The sequence below is a fragment of the Pteropus alecto genome, unplaced genomic scaffold, assembly GCF_000325575.1.
Source record: "Pteropus alecto unplaced genomic scaffold, ASM32557v1 scaffold239, whole genome shotgun sequence".
Taxonomy (NCBI): Eukaryota; Metazoa; Chordata; class Mammalia; order Chiroptera; family Pteropodidae; genus Pteropus; species Pteropus alecto.
In genome coordinates, this window is record NW_006494613.1 from 3,800,878 (window position 1) to 3,816,200 (window position 15,323).

Here is a 15,323-nt window from a genome sequence, read left to right on the forward strand (position 1 = left end):
ATATCTCTTTCTCAAAGTAATGAGCAAAAAAAAAAAAAAGGAAGTTTTATGAAGATTTAGATAAGTGGACTGAAGAAGATACAGAAATTTAAGTCACCTTTAACATCTGCCCTGTTAATTCATTGCACTGGGAGGCAGAAGTAACCCAGATTAGTAAAATATGTAGATAACTAAAATATTATACTCTGTCAATAGTCTAATTCTTCTCCCTTCCAAATTATAGTTAATTAAGGGGAACAAAATAGACTGATTTATTCTCCTTCTTGTTCCCGTCTACAGAAATGTTAATGATGAGTAAATAGAACAGAAATTATAAGCAATAAAGATGTAGTTAATTTAAAAATTGCACGATCAGATTTTAAATAATTATGAAATGACTATATTAAGACATTTTTCTCTATGTAAAATACTCACAAAGATATAACCTTAGGTTGCATATTTTACACTACACAGGTAGAGGAGAAATCATTGTGCCTTTTAAAAATAGATGGTCATATTTCATTTTTATAACAATCAAAACAGGGATGTATCTCACAATTTATGGACTGTCCTATTTTAATTAGCAAGGCTTTTTTCAGTTTTAATGATATATAAAAACTGGTGTATTTTACAATAGATTGGGTTTTAATTTCATTGAAATACTGAATATTAAAACATGAATTTGGAAATGTAGGTTTTGTTTTAAAATTTTTTTAAATGTCAATTCAAAGTACTTATAATATCTTCTTAATATTGCATCCATTTATAGGTTATTTAGGAGTGCTTACCTCTTTATTTATTTATTTTTTACATCCATAAACTATTTCAATGGAAACTGCATTGGCTTCAATTTCACATGCTTTACTTACCCAGAAATTCAGAGATTGAGTAATCTGGAGGGAAAAAATCCTGAGAACTTGATCAATATTCTTTAGTCTTTTACATGACGTTAAGAATGCTTTATAAGGTTTCACTTTTCTGAATTTTCATATATTATATCTCTTCTGATTACTGAACAAATTTGGAAGCTAGCATGTTTACACACAGATACACATAAATGTTCCTTTAAGTATGTTAAACTCATTAATATAAATAATAATTGGCAAAAGATACAATGAATATAGTTTAATATATATTAAAGGAATCCATACTTGGTATAAGGAATAATAAATACCAAGATTAATGAGATATGCTTAAAGAAATGTACCTCCCAAATGAGAAAAAAAAATGTGCATAATGTCATCTTTGGCATTTATTACTACTTTTCATTGGAAGGAAGATTCTCCTAACTTTCTGCCTATACCTGTCTCCTTTTTTAAAAAAACAAAAACACAAACAAACAAATTAAAAAAACTCTACTTTCTTCTTACCCTACCCCAAACCAGTTTCTCCAAGGTTGTAATTCAAACCTAATTCTGAAAGTCAACAATTTCTGGCAATTCAGTGTTTTGCAGTATAATGTAAAATACCACTAGTGTTTTGCAATATAATGTAAAATAGGGCTTATTAGGGAAAAACTTACAAGCAAAGAAGCAGAGCATATATTCTCCCTAGAGCTTGCATAGTTGTGCTAAGGCTAGGCAAACAGGATGGACAGGCCATGATGAGAAGGGCCCTACCCCTGTTGCCCTCTATAAATGTATAAGAATAGGAGAGCAGGAAACTTCTAGGTAACTATTAACAGCAGGAGTTTTCTGATCTCCAGTACTCAGCCTTGGTTCTTTCTGTGAGCTAATTTATAACTCCTGAACCAACTTTCTGCTAGTAGCAAAAGAGAGGAAGGAATGAGCCTCCAGGGTAATCCAGATTTGTCTCTCGCTATTTAGTTAATACAATCTATAATTCAGACAGGCAAAGGAGAAGAGAGTTTAATTAATTGGATAATAAACATATCATATACCACAAAATCATTATTACTTACATTTAGGATGTAGGTATGGACAAACCAACTATTGCTAAATCTATAGAATTGCCAGCCGGCACAGCGAGCAGTGCAGTGAGGAGCAACATTAAGTTGCCAAGACATTCAAGTCTAACAGACAGCAATTATAATCACAGAAAATATTTCTAAACTGAGATGCAAAAGTTTTGGTGCACTTAGTAGGAATTCTTTTATGGGAAATGAAGTGAACATCAATAGCTATTTTCTTTTATTCTCTTACTTAGAACTCAATCAAACATAGACTTGTTGCAATGATGATAGACTAAGGGATTTCTCTGCATAAAAATATACTTTACTTTTGCAGAATTTTGGTTTTGAACTTAATCAGAATTAAAAACCAAATGAAAAGAACACTAGCTAAAAAGATGCATTGTATTTTAAAACCCAACTGTATAATCAATCACCTTTCCAATTATATATACATTTTTATATAATAAAATTAGTCTTTAAAAATTAAAATATGCCCAACTACTATTTAAAATTTTATTTTTTTCTACATTATATAACATTATAAATTCAAATTATTATAAAAAATTGTATACAAATAAAATATATTTTACAAATATAAAACGCAACATAAAGTCATATCATTAGTAATTCTAACAGTATCCTCTAAAACCTTCAAAAAACTTGGGACCTATTTTCACACAAAGTAGCATGTACTTTTACATAAATATAAATATATATACATTAACTTAAATGTATATTAAATATTAAAAACAGGCTTTAATCTTTTTTATTTACTTAATAAAATGTCATTACAAAACACTCTTTTTACAAGTCAGTGAACAAGATATTTAAAAAGAAATCGGTCCTAAACTAGACATATTAATATGACTTATCTATTTGAAATTACATTATTGTAGAAACAGACCGAGTTCTCATTCACTAGCTCTTTGTCTTGCTGGATGAACCTTTGTTCATGTCTAAATGCCCTAATAGTAAACACCTTGAATAAAGTCTCACTAAAGTGAGTCATGACAGGAGAGTGAGATGCTCCTGTCAACAGACAAATCTGCCAAGAGCTTGACATGAGGTATCTCTAATCTAAAGATAAAAAGAGCCTATTGGAAAAAAGTAGCAGAAATCATTTCAATGGTTTGAAAATGGCAACATTTGAGTAGTGGGTTAAACAGTGGCTCCCAAAAGTTAAGTAATCCAGTACTTGTGAATGTAACCTTGTTTGGAAATAGGATCTTGGCAGATGTCATTAAAGATCTTGAGATAAGATCATTCAAGATTTAGGGTGGGCCCTAAATCCAATGTTGAGCGTCCTTGTAAGAGATAGAAAAAGAGAAAACAGATACATGGAGAAAACCTTGTGAAGATGATATTAAAATGATATGACTACGAGCCACGAAAACATCAGGGATCACTGACAGCCACTGAAAGCTAGGAGAAAAGCTTGGGACAGATTCTCCCTCAGAGATTCCAGAAGGAACCAACCCTGGCCACACTTTGGTTATGAACTTTTATCCTCCAGAACTGTAAGAGAATAAAATTTCCATTGTTTTAAGCTACCAAATCTGTTATAGGATCCCTAGGAAACTAATACGCCCTTGTAACAATAAAAAGCTCAAATTCTGGACAGCAGAATTAGAACATAATTGGGCAAAATTTCACTTTGTTAAATGCTCTGAAACAACCATTACTGAGTACCAACTATGGAAAAAGCTCTGTCACATGTTGAAAATGTGACCAGGCAGTTAAGTCGTTAAATGAAGAAAGTCAACCAAAGGTACGAACAATATAATTGAACCTAAATATATTTACAGAAAAAAATATATTTCTTTATTTTCTATGAAAAATGCCAGTGCAGCCACAATTATAATCAACTGCTTCCCCTTTGACTTGGATTGAAGATAATTGGGATAGGTGGATACTGTGGAGGGCTGGAGAGAGCCTTCTCTGAGTTAACTGGACCATTGTTAATTAGTCCTGATAATTTCTGCAAACAGAATGAAAATCAAGAGTTCTTACACCTTGCAAATTTTTTTCAGAAAAATCTTTGAATCTGGAATTTTATGTAAAATCCCTGATTTAAAAATGTCTTCATTTTGGTAAAAACATTGAGCAAACCAAGTAAAAACATATCTGAAGCCATATGGTCTGTCAACTTGCAGCTTACAAGCTATGTTCTATGCTAAGTGCTCTGGAGAATATAAAGGAATATGGCATTTTGAGTCTTCCATGAAACTGTCCAGAGCATTTAGTTCAAGAACCTTTGCTCTAAATCAGTGCTTTGCATACTACAGTAAAAATCACCTGGAAGATTTGTTAAAACACAGACTTCTCTGGTCTCCACCCTGAGAGAGTCTCTCCCCCCACCCCCACCCCCACTATATTATGGTTTGATTAATGAAGAAACAATATATACATATATTGTTTGTAAAATGTGATTTTTAAAAAAGAGGTACAACCACAGATTCTGATTCTATAAGTCTAGAGTATGTATGGCCCATGGGTCCAGAGACCACACTTTGAAAAGCACTGATCTAAAGCATAGCTCTTATTTTACAGGGGAAGTAATGAATGAAGCCTGAGAGAGAGGTGATGTGCCAAACACAGGAGTCAAGAAAGAGACAAGAAGCCAAGCCTCCTGAAATCACGTTCAGGGCTCACCGTGTATGATTCTCCTTAATAAGACATTATTTCTAGACTCTTTACCACTCCTAGTTATTCTGGTATAGTTTACCAACCACAAGACTATCAACATAAATTTTCATTTACGATATATATATATTTTTTAGAAGATGCAGTTGATCCTCAATACCATCCCTCAGTTTCTAGATTTTTTTAAAATTGTAAGACATAGTGTGTGCCCCAAAGGACTTACAATATTATGGAGGAGACTATTTTTGGTCTACTAAGAAAATAGCCTATAATACGAGCAATATAATAAATCTATAATACCTGGATGAGTCCAATCTCTTTGCGCTATTTTGGCGAAGAATGCTTTACACAGAAAATGAAATATGAAGTAGGCCATGAAGGGTTAATATATCTAGACAGTCAGAGAGAATAGAGAAAACATGGGAAGCAGGAGGAATAATGATAGCATAGGTGTAGAAATGAGAAAATGGTTTGGGAAGATTAAACTCCAATATGAATTTAAAAACTTAAGTTTTGGGAAATCATTAAACAATAAAACTGCATTCTTTTGTATAAAGAGCTTCAGAATACTCATATTTAATTTAAATCAGTTAAGAAATTTAATTTTTTACTATAGCTTTGCAGTGATGTAATTTGGAATTTGAATCAGTTGAACACGTTTAATTGGAATATAGAGATATGTAAGTATCATGAGAGATCTGTTTGGTTCTTCCAGCAATAGTTTGCAGATATCAGAAATAACAGGATAAAAAAGGCAATATCTATTTCTCTTGGGTATGCAGGCAAAGTAACTTTCTGCTAAATAACATATAGATTTTGTGAAGGCCATAAAAATGTACAACTCACTTCTGCTGCCCAGAGCACAGCTGATGGACAACTTAGCTGCCACCGCTCTAAATTCTCTACAATATTAGCATTTAACTTTTTAGCATATTAACTTTTCCCACAGGTTGCTCCCATCCAGTGAATAAGCATCTCGGGGAGTGCAAAAGCAGGCCCATTACGGAGATACATGGGATACTACAATGGCTGACATTGGTTGCAGACTTCCCATTCATTTTACTGAATCTTTTATGAAATAGTTCTGCAGTCCAAGACTCTGATTACCCAATCCTTCCTTCTTCTTCCTCCTTTCAGTAACTGGACCTGCATTGCTGTCTGAGGACTCCCAGCCTTCTTTGCTCCCTTTCTTTTATCTTTCATAGGCTTTTCCTCTAGTAACTCTCTAGCACAGCACACCTAATAATTTCTTAGCGTCTGCTTCTTGGAGTATCTGGACTAATGGGCAGATTAAGTGGGTCTGAAACAATATTTAATAGTGAACTTTAAGTTATTAGTACACAGAAAAATCCATGTACTTACTTGTATTATAAAATAGAGGAAAACCAAAGGAATAACTTTGAGAATGAAGAGTGGTAAAGCTCCCACAATGACCAAAACTATTTCAATAACATCCAATGTACAGTTCACCCAGGTCCATATGAAGTAATAGAAATTCATAGCAATTATAAACATGTTCTGAAAAATTTGATATCAGTTCACTTTATTTTGAACTTTTCATGATTTAAAATAAAAAAAGGAAAAACGTATCATTCAATGCAAAAGTAAAAACTATTTACCCAGATGTGATGATCCGACAGTTAAATAAGTCTAACTACATGGTCTTTGCCCTCTCCAACCCACCCCCATATATTTTCCCCTATAGTCAGTTGTATTCTATTAATGAAATGCCTATAATGGAACAATTTGTATTTCTCAATAATCCACTAAAAAAAAAATAAGTGTCCAAATTCCAGTAGTTGGGTGTTCAAGGGCATTAGACTGCTACTATTCACTACTTAAAACTATAAAACACTCCTGGCCCATTTTTATCCACTGAGAACATGTCCAGCAGCCTTCTTGGGTAGCCAAATCTTATCAATATCAGAAGAGGCAGGAAAACACAATAATCTTCATTTACAAAATTAGAAATTGAGAGATGAAAGTGAATAATGGGAATAAGAAAAGGATGTGGGAAAGTCATATGTCAATTCACATTTAACTTAATCAAATCTATATTTGTGATTCCTGGTATGACTTAAGAGATCCCAGGCAATAGAAAAATGCCCAACCTTGAAGGGATGGACTATTCAGTTCAGGAGAAAACTGATACAAAGGGTGGTGATGGAATTTTATTAATTCTCAGTCTTGCTTTGAGATTTCCTTGATTATCTCACATACTAAATAGTATAAGAGCATCATATTCATGTGTAACTTCCTGCTTGTCTTTAGAACATAACTTCCCATATTCTTGTCTGTTCCAGACCCAATCATTTGACATGCTACTATATAAAAATGATAGTTATTTATTAGGGTCATAGAGAAATATCCACTGAGAGAGATAGAATGCTGGAGATTTAAGTATTATTAATTTTCAAAGAACAGTATGAATATTGATATGATTAAGCAAGATTTAATACTCCATCAAGCACTTATTATCCTAGGTATTTTCATTTATATTTTCATGTTTAATTCTCACTTCCTCCCATCCACACAACAAAATGTTTTTAGATATACACGTAACTATATTGCCATATTTTAAGGTTATGGACCTGCACTGTCCAATGATAGCAATATGTGGCTATTGAGTGCTTGAAATGTGGCTACCACAAACTGAGATGTGCTATAAACACATAATGCAAACCAGATTTTGAAGACTTTGTAAGAAGAAAAGAATTTAAAATATTTAGTTAACAATTTTACATTAATTATAGCTTGAAACAATATTTCACACATTCTGTGTTAAACAAAATGTACTATTATAAATTATTATTTCAACTTTTTCTTTTTACTATTTTATTGTGGCTACTAGAAGATTTTAAATTACCTGTTTGGCTTGCATTACAGTTCTATTAGACAATGCAATTACAAGTGCTTACTAGTAAACACAAAGGAGAAAACCATATGGGTAAGCAGAGATACTCTGGGAAGCTCCACCCATCTCTTCTTTACCATAAGCAAGTTGGTAATTTTCTTAAAAGGTAGAATGATTAAAATACAGATATTCATGTATAGATTTCCATTTTCTTCCCTAAACTACTGATTCTCAAACTAAATGTGCAAGAGTTGGAGTTGCAGACACAAAACACATAATCTTCTGGGATTTTTCCAACAATTTTTAAGGGTGATTATAATTGTGTGTGCAAGATGTAACTCTGTTATACATCAATTACGAATATCTCAAGAATTAGAAATAAAATAATAATGATGTCTACACTAAATATAATTCCATCTTTTTATATTTTTTTTATAGATAAGATTATAAAATACTAGCTATAGATTATCATTTTTAGGTATGCTATTTAATAAGACATGGCTTTCTTTACCTTGATGAATTGGTTGATGATCTGACCTAAAGGACTGGTTTCAGAAAAACCTGTAGTGGAAGGCACAGCACATTATCTAATTGTTGAGCATGCGAAGCTCAGGAGGCAGCCAGGGATACTTTGGTGAGTCCATAGGCTGCAGAACAGACAGAGACCTAAGCACAAATTGTTATCAGGTCCATGTTAATATCTTAAAGGAGTTTTGTATTTTAACTCTCAAAAGGTTACCTTTAATAGCATTTATTTTTTAATTGAAAACCTAAAAATGTGTAATTGTGGACCAAGCTAAATATAAGTATATATGGTGCATTGAAAATAATACAGACATTCCAATTGGTTGTCTTGCTATCAGAAAGAACAGGGCTCTCCTTATTCATGGGCATAGGTTCTAGAAAATGCACAGAAGATAAGAAGTCAACCAGGTTCACAGAATTTTAGCAACCTATTCATTTCATGATGACCTGTGAGACAATATTGTAGTCATTGGTGCTGACAGCTAAATAATTTCAGTTTTGCCTTCTAGGTCAATGGTAGAGTTGCACTTTCTGGCCACCTTATGATTGATGGGACCAAATGAATAGTTGTGAGCAATAACTTGAGGGAGAAACAACACAAGATACTTCCAGGTTAGAGCATTTAATTGCTGATATCAGACCTGCTAAAGCTCCTATTTCTTTGCACAGTACCTGCCAACATTTAAAATAGTGGTTGGATTGCTTCTTTAACTTGGGTCCCCAGAATAAGCAGAGTCTCTTTCCTGAGTCATGATAGACATACAGTGAGAAATAAGCTTTTTTGGGTCTGTTAAGCTACAGAGATTTGGTTGGTAAGAGAATTATTCTTGCCACAACTAAAAAGGTAAAAAATATAAATAATAAATATGAAGGTTTAATGAAAAGAGTTGGGAAACAAGTATTAGTATTTATTTACTATTATTAGCTCCACTTCACAAAATAGACCTGGACTTGACAAAGAAAGACCTGGAAAAGTCTTTTCTGAACTATCCAGGTATGTAAGAAGAAATGAAAAGACAAAAAGTCCCAAACTGGGGACTTTGGAGGACTGAAATAAGAAATGCTTTGTTCAGTGATTGATTCAAGGATGGGTATGTGACTCAAATTATTTCAAGGAGAGTAATTTCATGGATTTCTGTGAAAAAAAGTTCTTTAAAAGAGAACACTTCCATCATCAAGTGAAACTTGAGAATTAAGTCAACAAGGAAAACAAGAAGAAATGAAAAAGAACAGAGGATACTTCATTTGAGCCTGAGAATCAAATGTGTTAAAGACCTATACCTAGACTTTTCCGTTTGAGGAGTCACTAAATTTCCACGTTACTTAAGCTGGTTTGCTCTTGAGTCTTGTGGGATACACAATTGCTTCATTGTACTCTAATGTACAAAATTACTATTGAAAGTGTGTTGTCAATATGACTTTTATTCCTTTATACCTTGTAGGTGTAATGTTTAAAATAAAACAAAAGTAGCTGACCCCGATCGCCTTATATTCTTTTAGTTAGTTCCTTTATATTTTAATAATATCACTTACTGCAGTTAAATTATTTCTCAGTCTTAAATATTATCTATTAATTTCTTATATCACTCACCCATACTTCCCTCTTCCCCTTCCAAAATTAGGTCATTACCCTTTTTCCTCAAATAAATATTTAATGTTTACATTACTACTAAACACATATTGTTCATGAAGTTCACTAAATTTATAAATCTTGTGCCACTATTTTTCCATATGCTTAGTTTTTCTATGCAACAAATACTAATTGATTCCAAACCAATTCAATAGTTAACGAATATCTCTGCTGAGTATATCCATGCTCATCAGATATTCTATTATTTCTTTCATCCTTTTTAGCTATTTCCTCCTTGCAACACAACTTACTCTCGGAACCCTCTGTCTTTCTACTTTAAACTGGAATGGTTGCAGGAACAGGCATTTGTGCTCTTCAATTATGGGAAGTGTTAAATATTATGTATTTGACAATTTTCACCTGCATTTACTGAAAGTCTTATTATATAAAAGTTGAATATCCTGAATTATTTATCCAATTTTTAATAATTTTTTGTGGATACAATATTTTGAATCTCTGGAGATACTAATTAGACATTTTACGCTTCTATTCCAAATACGATTGTTTTACTTCTCGGCTCAGTTGCTCTATTTTTTGGCTGTTATTTACACTGTTGGTTTGATTAAAATGCATGATCATCCATCACTATCAGTTTAAACATGTGTAGTAAAGACATGGTTAATTAATAGAGGTACCTAGCATGACTTTCTTCTGCCATTGCATACATTAATTTCCACCAAACATTTCTCTCTTCTGAATGGCAGGGCTTGCTTCAAGTTCTATTTAAATAGGTAGATGCGACATTGGAAGTCTTCATTGGGATTTGGACATGTAGGGCTGGAGCTTCTCGTTTTAGTTCTAGTTTCATTCTAGTTTTCATTGTACATTACTATGCCAGTTGTTGTATACATTGGTGATAGTGGCAGCACGTGTTGTAGGAGAGATCGACAGGGCAGGAGAACAATACTGTAATGAATTATTTTGATTGTTCTTATGCATCTCAATTCTATACTTTCTACCTGTGACCACCACCATCTAGTGTTTCTACACAACTCAAATGAACATCTCTTTCTGTTACAGCTTCTCTGGTGTCTGTTCCTGGCTATAGGTTCTTCTACTGTTGATTATCTGTCAGTAGAACTGCTTATGTAGAAATGTATCACTGAAATTCCCTGAAAACTTTCCTTTTATATTTATTCACTGTCATTTCAGTAGAATTTTGTGAGGTAAGTAAAATAAACGATCCACTTACTCACTTTAAACGGGAAGCAGCAGTGTATTCTTTAAACATTGCACTTTGAAAATAAGGTGCCTATATTTTTCACATTGGATTGAATAAAGGAAGTTCCTAACACTGAGGTGCAAAGTATAATAGATGGGAATATTCAGTGTCCTAGAGTCTAAAGCAAACAGCTGTGACACAGGGAAAAAATGTTCAGGGCTCTTTCTATTTTAGAAAATGAGGTAAGACTTTTATTATTGTTATATAGTATAGCGCTAACGTTTCCTACTTCACTACTCTAGTTTCTTTGAATGTTAGCCTTCTATACTATTCATAGATGGCCTCTGGTATTAAAATGTAACAATATTGTTTATACTTTCAAACTTTTTTAAAAAGTGAGCTATAATGATATCAGTGAAAATAGCCTGATCTTGATTGATTCAGATCCTATAAGACATAGCTATAGTATACTGAAAAAAACCAGAAGTTATAAATTTTCATTTATTTTAGGTGCACCTTATTTATGGATAATTTATATTTGCATTTAATGATGTCTTGAGAAAAATTTAAAATTTTTTAAATGTAAAACATTAAAAATGAAGAAGAAAATTAGAAAAGATATATATTTTAATGACTGCAAACCATTCTAAAAAAAATCAAACAAGAAAATAATCTTTTTGATCTAACTGTCCAGAGTATGTTGTCTTTGTTACAAAATATTTCTTATATCTACTAAAAGTTAATTAAAAATAAGACTTTACAAAATAAAATTGTGAACACTAAACCTGCATATCTTTTCTAGTTAAGAAACAGTATTTTCCCACTTAAAATATTTTTCAAAGGATATTGAATCTCCCTTAAGCTGTGACATGAACTAATTGCATTGGTAGGCGTTTAAACCTCATATGTATTTTGTGATAGAAATAGATATAGAGATGTATGTATATAGATATTTCTCTCGCTGTTCAGAGTCTAGACCTGTGTATCTATTTTTTCCTAGCTAAGTTGCAAAATACCAGCCAATAAACTTGACCCTGACTGATTCAAAACCTAACACATTGTAAGTCCTATTTTTTCATGCTATAGTTAATCCTTGTATCTCATTTTAGTTATTAATGTAATATCATTTCCCGATGTATTTTCTTAACAGAGAAATGAGACAAAAATAAATCTGTTTCACAATATTTGCTTACTTTCTGATGAAAACACTTATAAGCAATACTATAACCACATAATAAAAATAAGATGGAAGAGGAGAAGCAAAGCCCTAAGTTTCATATTTTTTTAAATTTTATCTTCATTTTATTTTACCAAAAGCATGTATCTCTTTCTGGTTTTTTTTTCCTATGAATGCCCTTAGATAACACAACTTCCACCTAGATGGCTCTATTATTTTCTTATTTGAATTTGCTATCATTCTCTCTCAAGCTGCCTTCTTTTCTTCTTTTAAAGACACAAAAGATTGTCTTTATTTAAAAAATCTCTTTAATTGCACTATACTTTTGAGTATCCTTCTTTTTCAAATTACCTAATTTGTTTGAAGGACAATATGTATCTACTCCTTAATTATCAAATAAATATTCAACTATCTACAATCTGTATTCTTTTCCCATCTCTTTCTTGATGATATATCTTTGACTAAATTAGGAGTCTTTTTCTCAATTTTATTCTTAACTTTTCTGCAGCATTTCAGAACTATTGAGAACTTTCTTGAAATATATATATATTAAGATTAAAGGAACAATATATATATTTGGCTACCTGACTTGTCCTGATGATAACATTGTTCCTTTAATCTTTTCAAAGGAAAATTGTTTATTCCCCATACCCCACATATTTTAGGACCAGGACATTTTTGTCTGATTTTTCACTGCTTTAATAATTATTTTTCAAATTTGAGCCAAATCTCTAGACTCTTTAAGCTAATGCCATCTGTCTGTACCATAACCTATGCCTACTTATCTACTTGCTTCCTTGCATATCAGAAGACTAGCATCAGGCTCTTTGTCCCACTGTTCTGCCACCATCCTAAATGATGTCACAGCTTACATGAGCAACTGTATTAAACACAATATCTTTTTAACTTCATCACTTTCATACTTCCAGGGTTTATCATCTGTATTCTACATTGGCCATCAACTTTTAAGACTTTAAGCCACAAATATTATCACCTGGAATTAATCTACCTCTGAAGTCCCAACTCTAAACATTTCAGTTTCTGGCCATAACCTCTTCTATTTCTAAGTTGTACGTTCAATTACTCTAACAATATTTGGTTTTTAGTCCATCTAGACTCCCAGTTCCTGAATCCAGTTTTCCATTATCCCTGCCCTCTAGAATGACCAACAGTCCTGGTTTACCTGGGATATTCCTGATTTTAGCATTGACTGTCCCACATTCCAGAAAACTCTCAGATCCAGGAAAACCTATTCCCTCTCTCTTTTTTCCTTAATTATGCAACTTGTACTGCAAGAGTATATTCCAAACTTCCAGGCCCTGCTTTCCTTCCATTAAACTGTCATGTTAGAACTCACTTGGCAGTCTCGTTCCCCACCCGTGGAATGCTACTTAGAAAAATTGTGCAGCCTTACAAACTAGTTCCATCATAAATTAATATCTCCCTTTCACCTGAGATCTAAATAGTGCACAGAAATTCTTACATCACTCAGAAGGGGGACCCACATCCTGCTTGATGGGGAAAGTAGAAGCCGACAGGGAAGTCAGTCGCCAAACATCTACGTTTTGTTTGAATCTCCACATGGCCTTCTCTAATTCTCTCCTGTAACAAAAACATTCTCACCTCAGATCCAAGGATAATCTTATGACCTAAATCCCATTCTGTACCATTTTCTCACAATATATTTATTAACTATATTGTGTCCACACTTTTTGGTCAATGAGTCTCTTGACAGTATTTGTTGAAAACGGATATGAGATTTCCCCTCTAGAAATGTCTGTTAATCAACTTGCTCAAGGAATTCTTATCTTAAGGCAAATTTAGGGAACCCTGAATTATTCTCTTTCTTTGCTAATCTTCACCATCCTTTCTGCTGACTTTATCCCCTCAGTCCATAGAGAATACCACACTCTTCTCATCTTAAAACCAATTTTATCATTATAAAAATGATCCCACTCTCAACTCTATGCCCTCTTTCAGTTACCATCTTACTTTCTGCCTCCCTTTTGTAGCCAAACATTTTTCTGCCAAACTATCTTTTCCTCATCAAACATTCTGGGGCTCAATCTGTTTCCATCAAGAGTGCTTGATGAAATTAGTAAAATATTTATTGCTGTATCCATGGGATATTTTGAAAATTATTTCAGTTAATTTGCCATGATATCTAACATCATTGAACACTGCCTTGTTTAAGGGACCTCTCCTTTTACTTCCCTACCACCACACATTTGTATTTTCTTCTCACCTCTCTGGCCCTCCATTAGTTGTTTTTTTTTTTTTTTTTTTTTTAGGCTCCTTTCTCTGTCTTTCCTTTAATGTGATGTTTCCTTAGGTTCAGTTCTAGTCATTATTTCCTATATGTGCACTATAGTCTCCTGAGCAATCTCAACCACTCCCACAGTTTCAATAACCTTCTTCTTTGTAGGTGACTCTCAAATTGATTTTTCCAGTCCATCTCTCTTCTGAACTATAGATCAATACAATAACATGCTTGCTTGCCATCTATTTCCTCTCTTTGCTTGTTCATGTCATACATGCCTGAAATCACACCAGTTATTTTCTACCTCCTCTAGAGCGTCCTCTGGCTTTGTAAAGGGCAACAACACTTCCTCTGTCTACATCTTGTCTTATTTCCAACCAATCACCAAGTACTTGTCAGTTCCTCTGGAACTGCATTATTGGAGAAATATTTGAAAATATTAAATCAAATGAAGAGGAATAAGGACAAAGGAGAGGAAGTAGAAGAGTAGTAGTAGTAGTAGCAGGAAGAAGAGAAGGAAGAGGAGGAGAGAAAACACAGGAGGAAGAGAAGCAGGAGAAGAAAAACAGACTCATAATCCTATGTTTCAGAGACATTTGGTACTAACATACTTGTGAATACTGCTATAGTCTTTTCTCTATAGAAAAAAGCATGTGTGATATAATACAAATGTTTCTCTATAATTGGTCTTTAACATTAAAAATTTTTATATGTGGTCTTTGTAACAATATATAAAGAACCGCAAATATTATTCTATAACAGAATTATATTTTATCATATGGCAACATAATATTTTATCATTTTGCCATGTTACAATTTATTTTAAAAAATCAATGGTTATACTGGTTGCAGTTTTTTCCTACTTTGACTCTACTTCCTTCTAGTTTGTAAAATTTATAGTTAAAAGTTCAATGATAATCTAATGGATTTTTCTTTATAGGTTACCATCTTCTTTTCTCTGCCTGCCTTGAGAATTCTTTTTTGTCATTAATTTTTGATAGTTTTAATATAATGTGTCTTGGAGAAGATTTTTTTAGATTGAGATAATTGGTATTCTGTTTGTTTCTTGGATTTGATGATCTAGTTCTTTCCGTAGTTTTGGGAAATTCTCATCAACTATTTGTCCGAATATGCTCTCTGTTCCCTTCTCCCTCTCTTTTCCTTTTGGTATACCCATTATT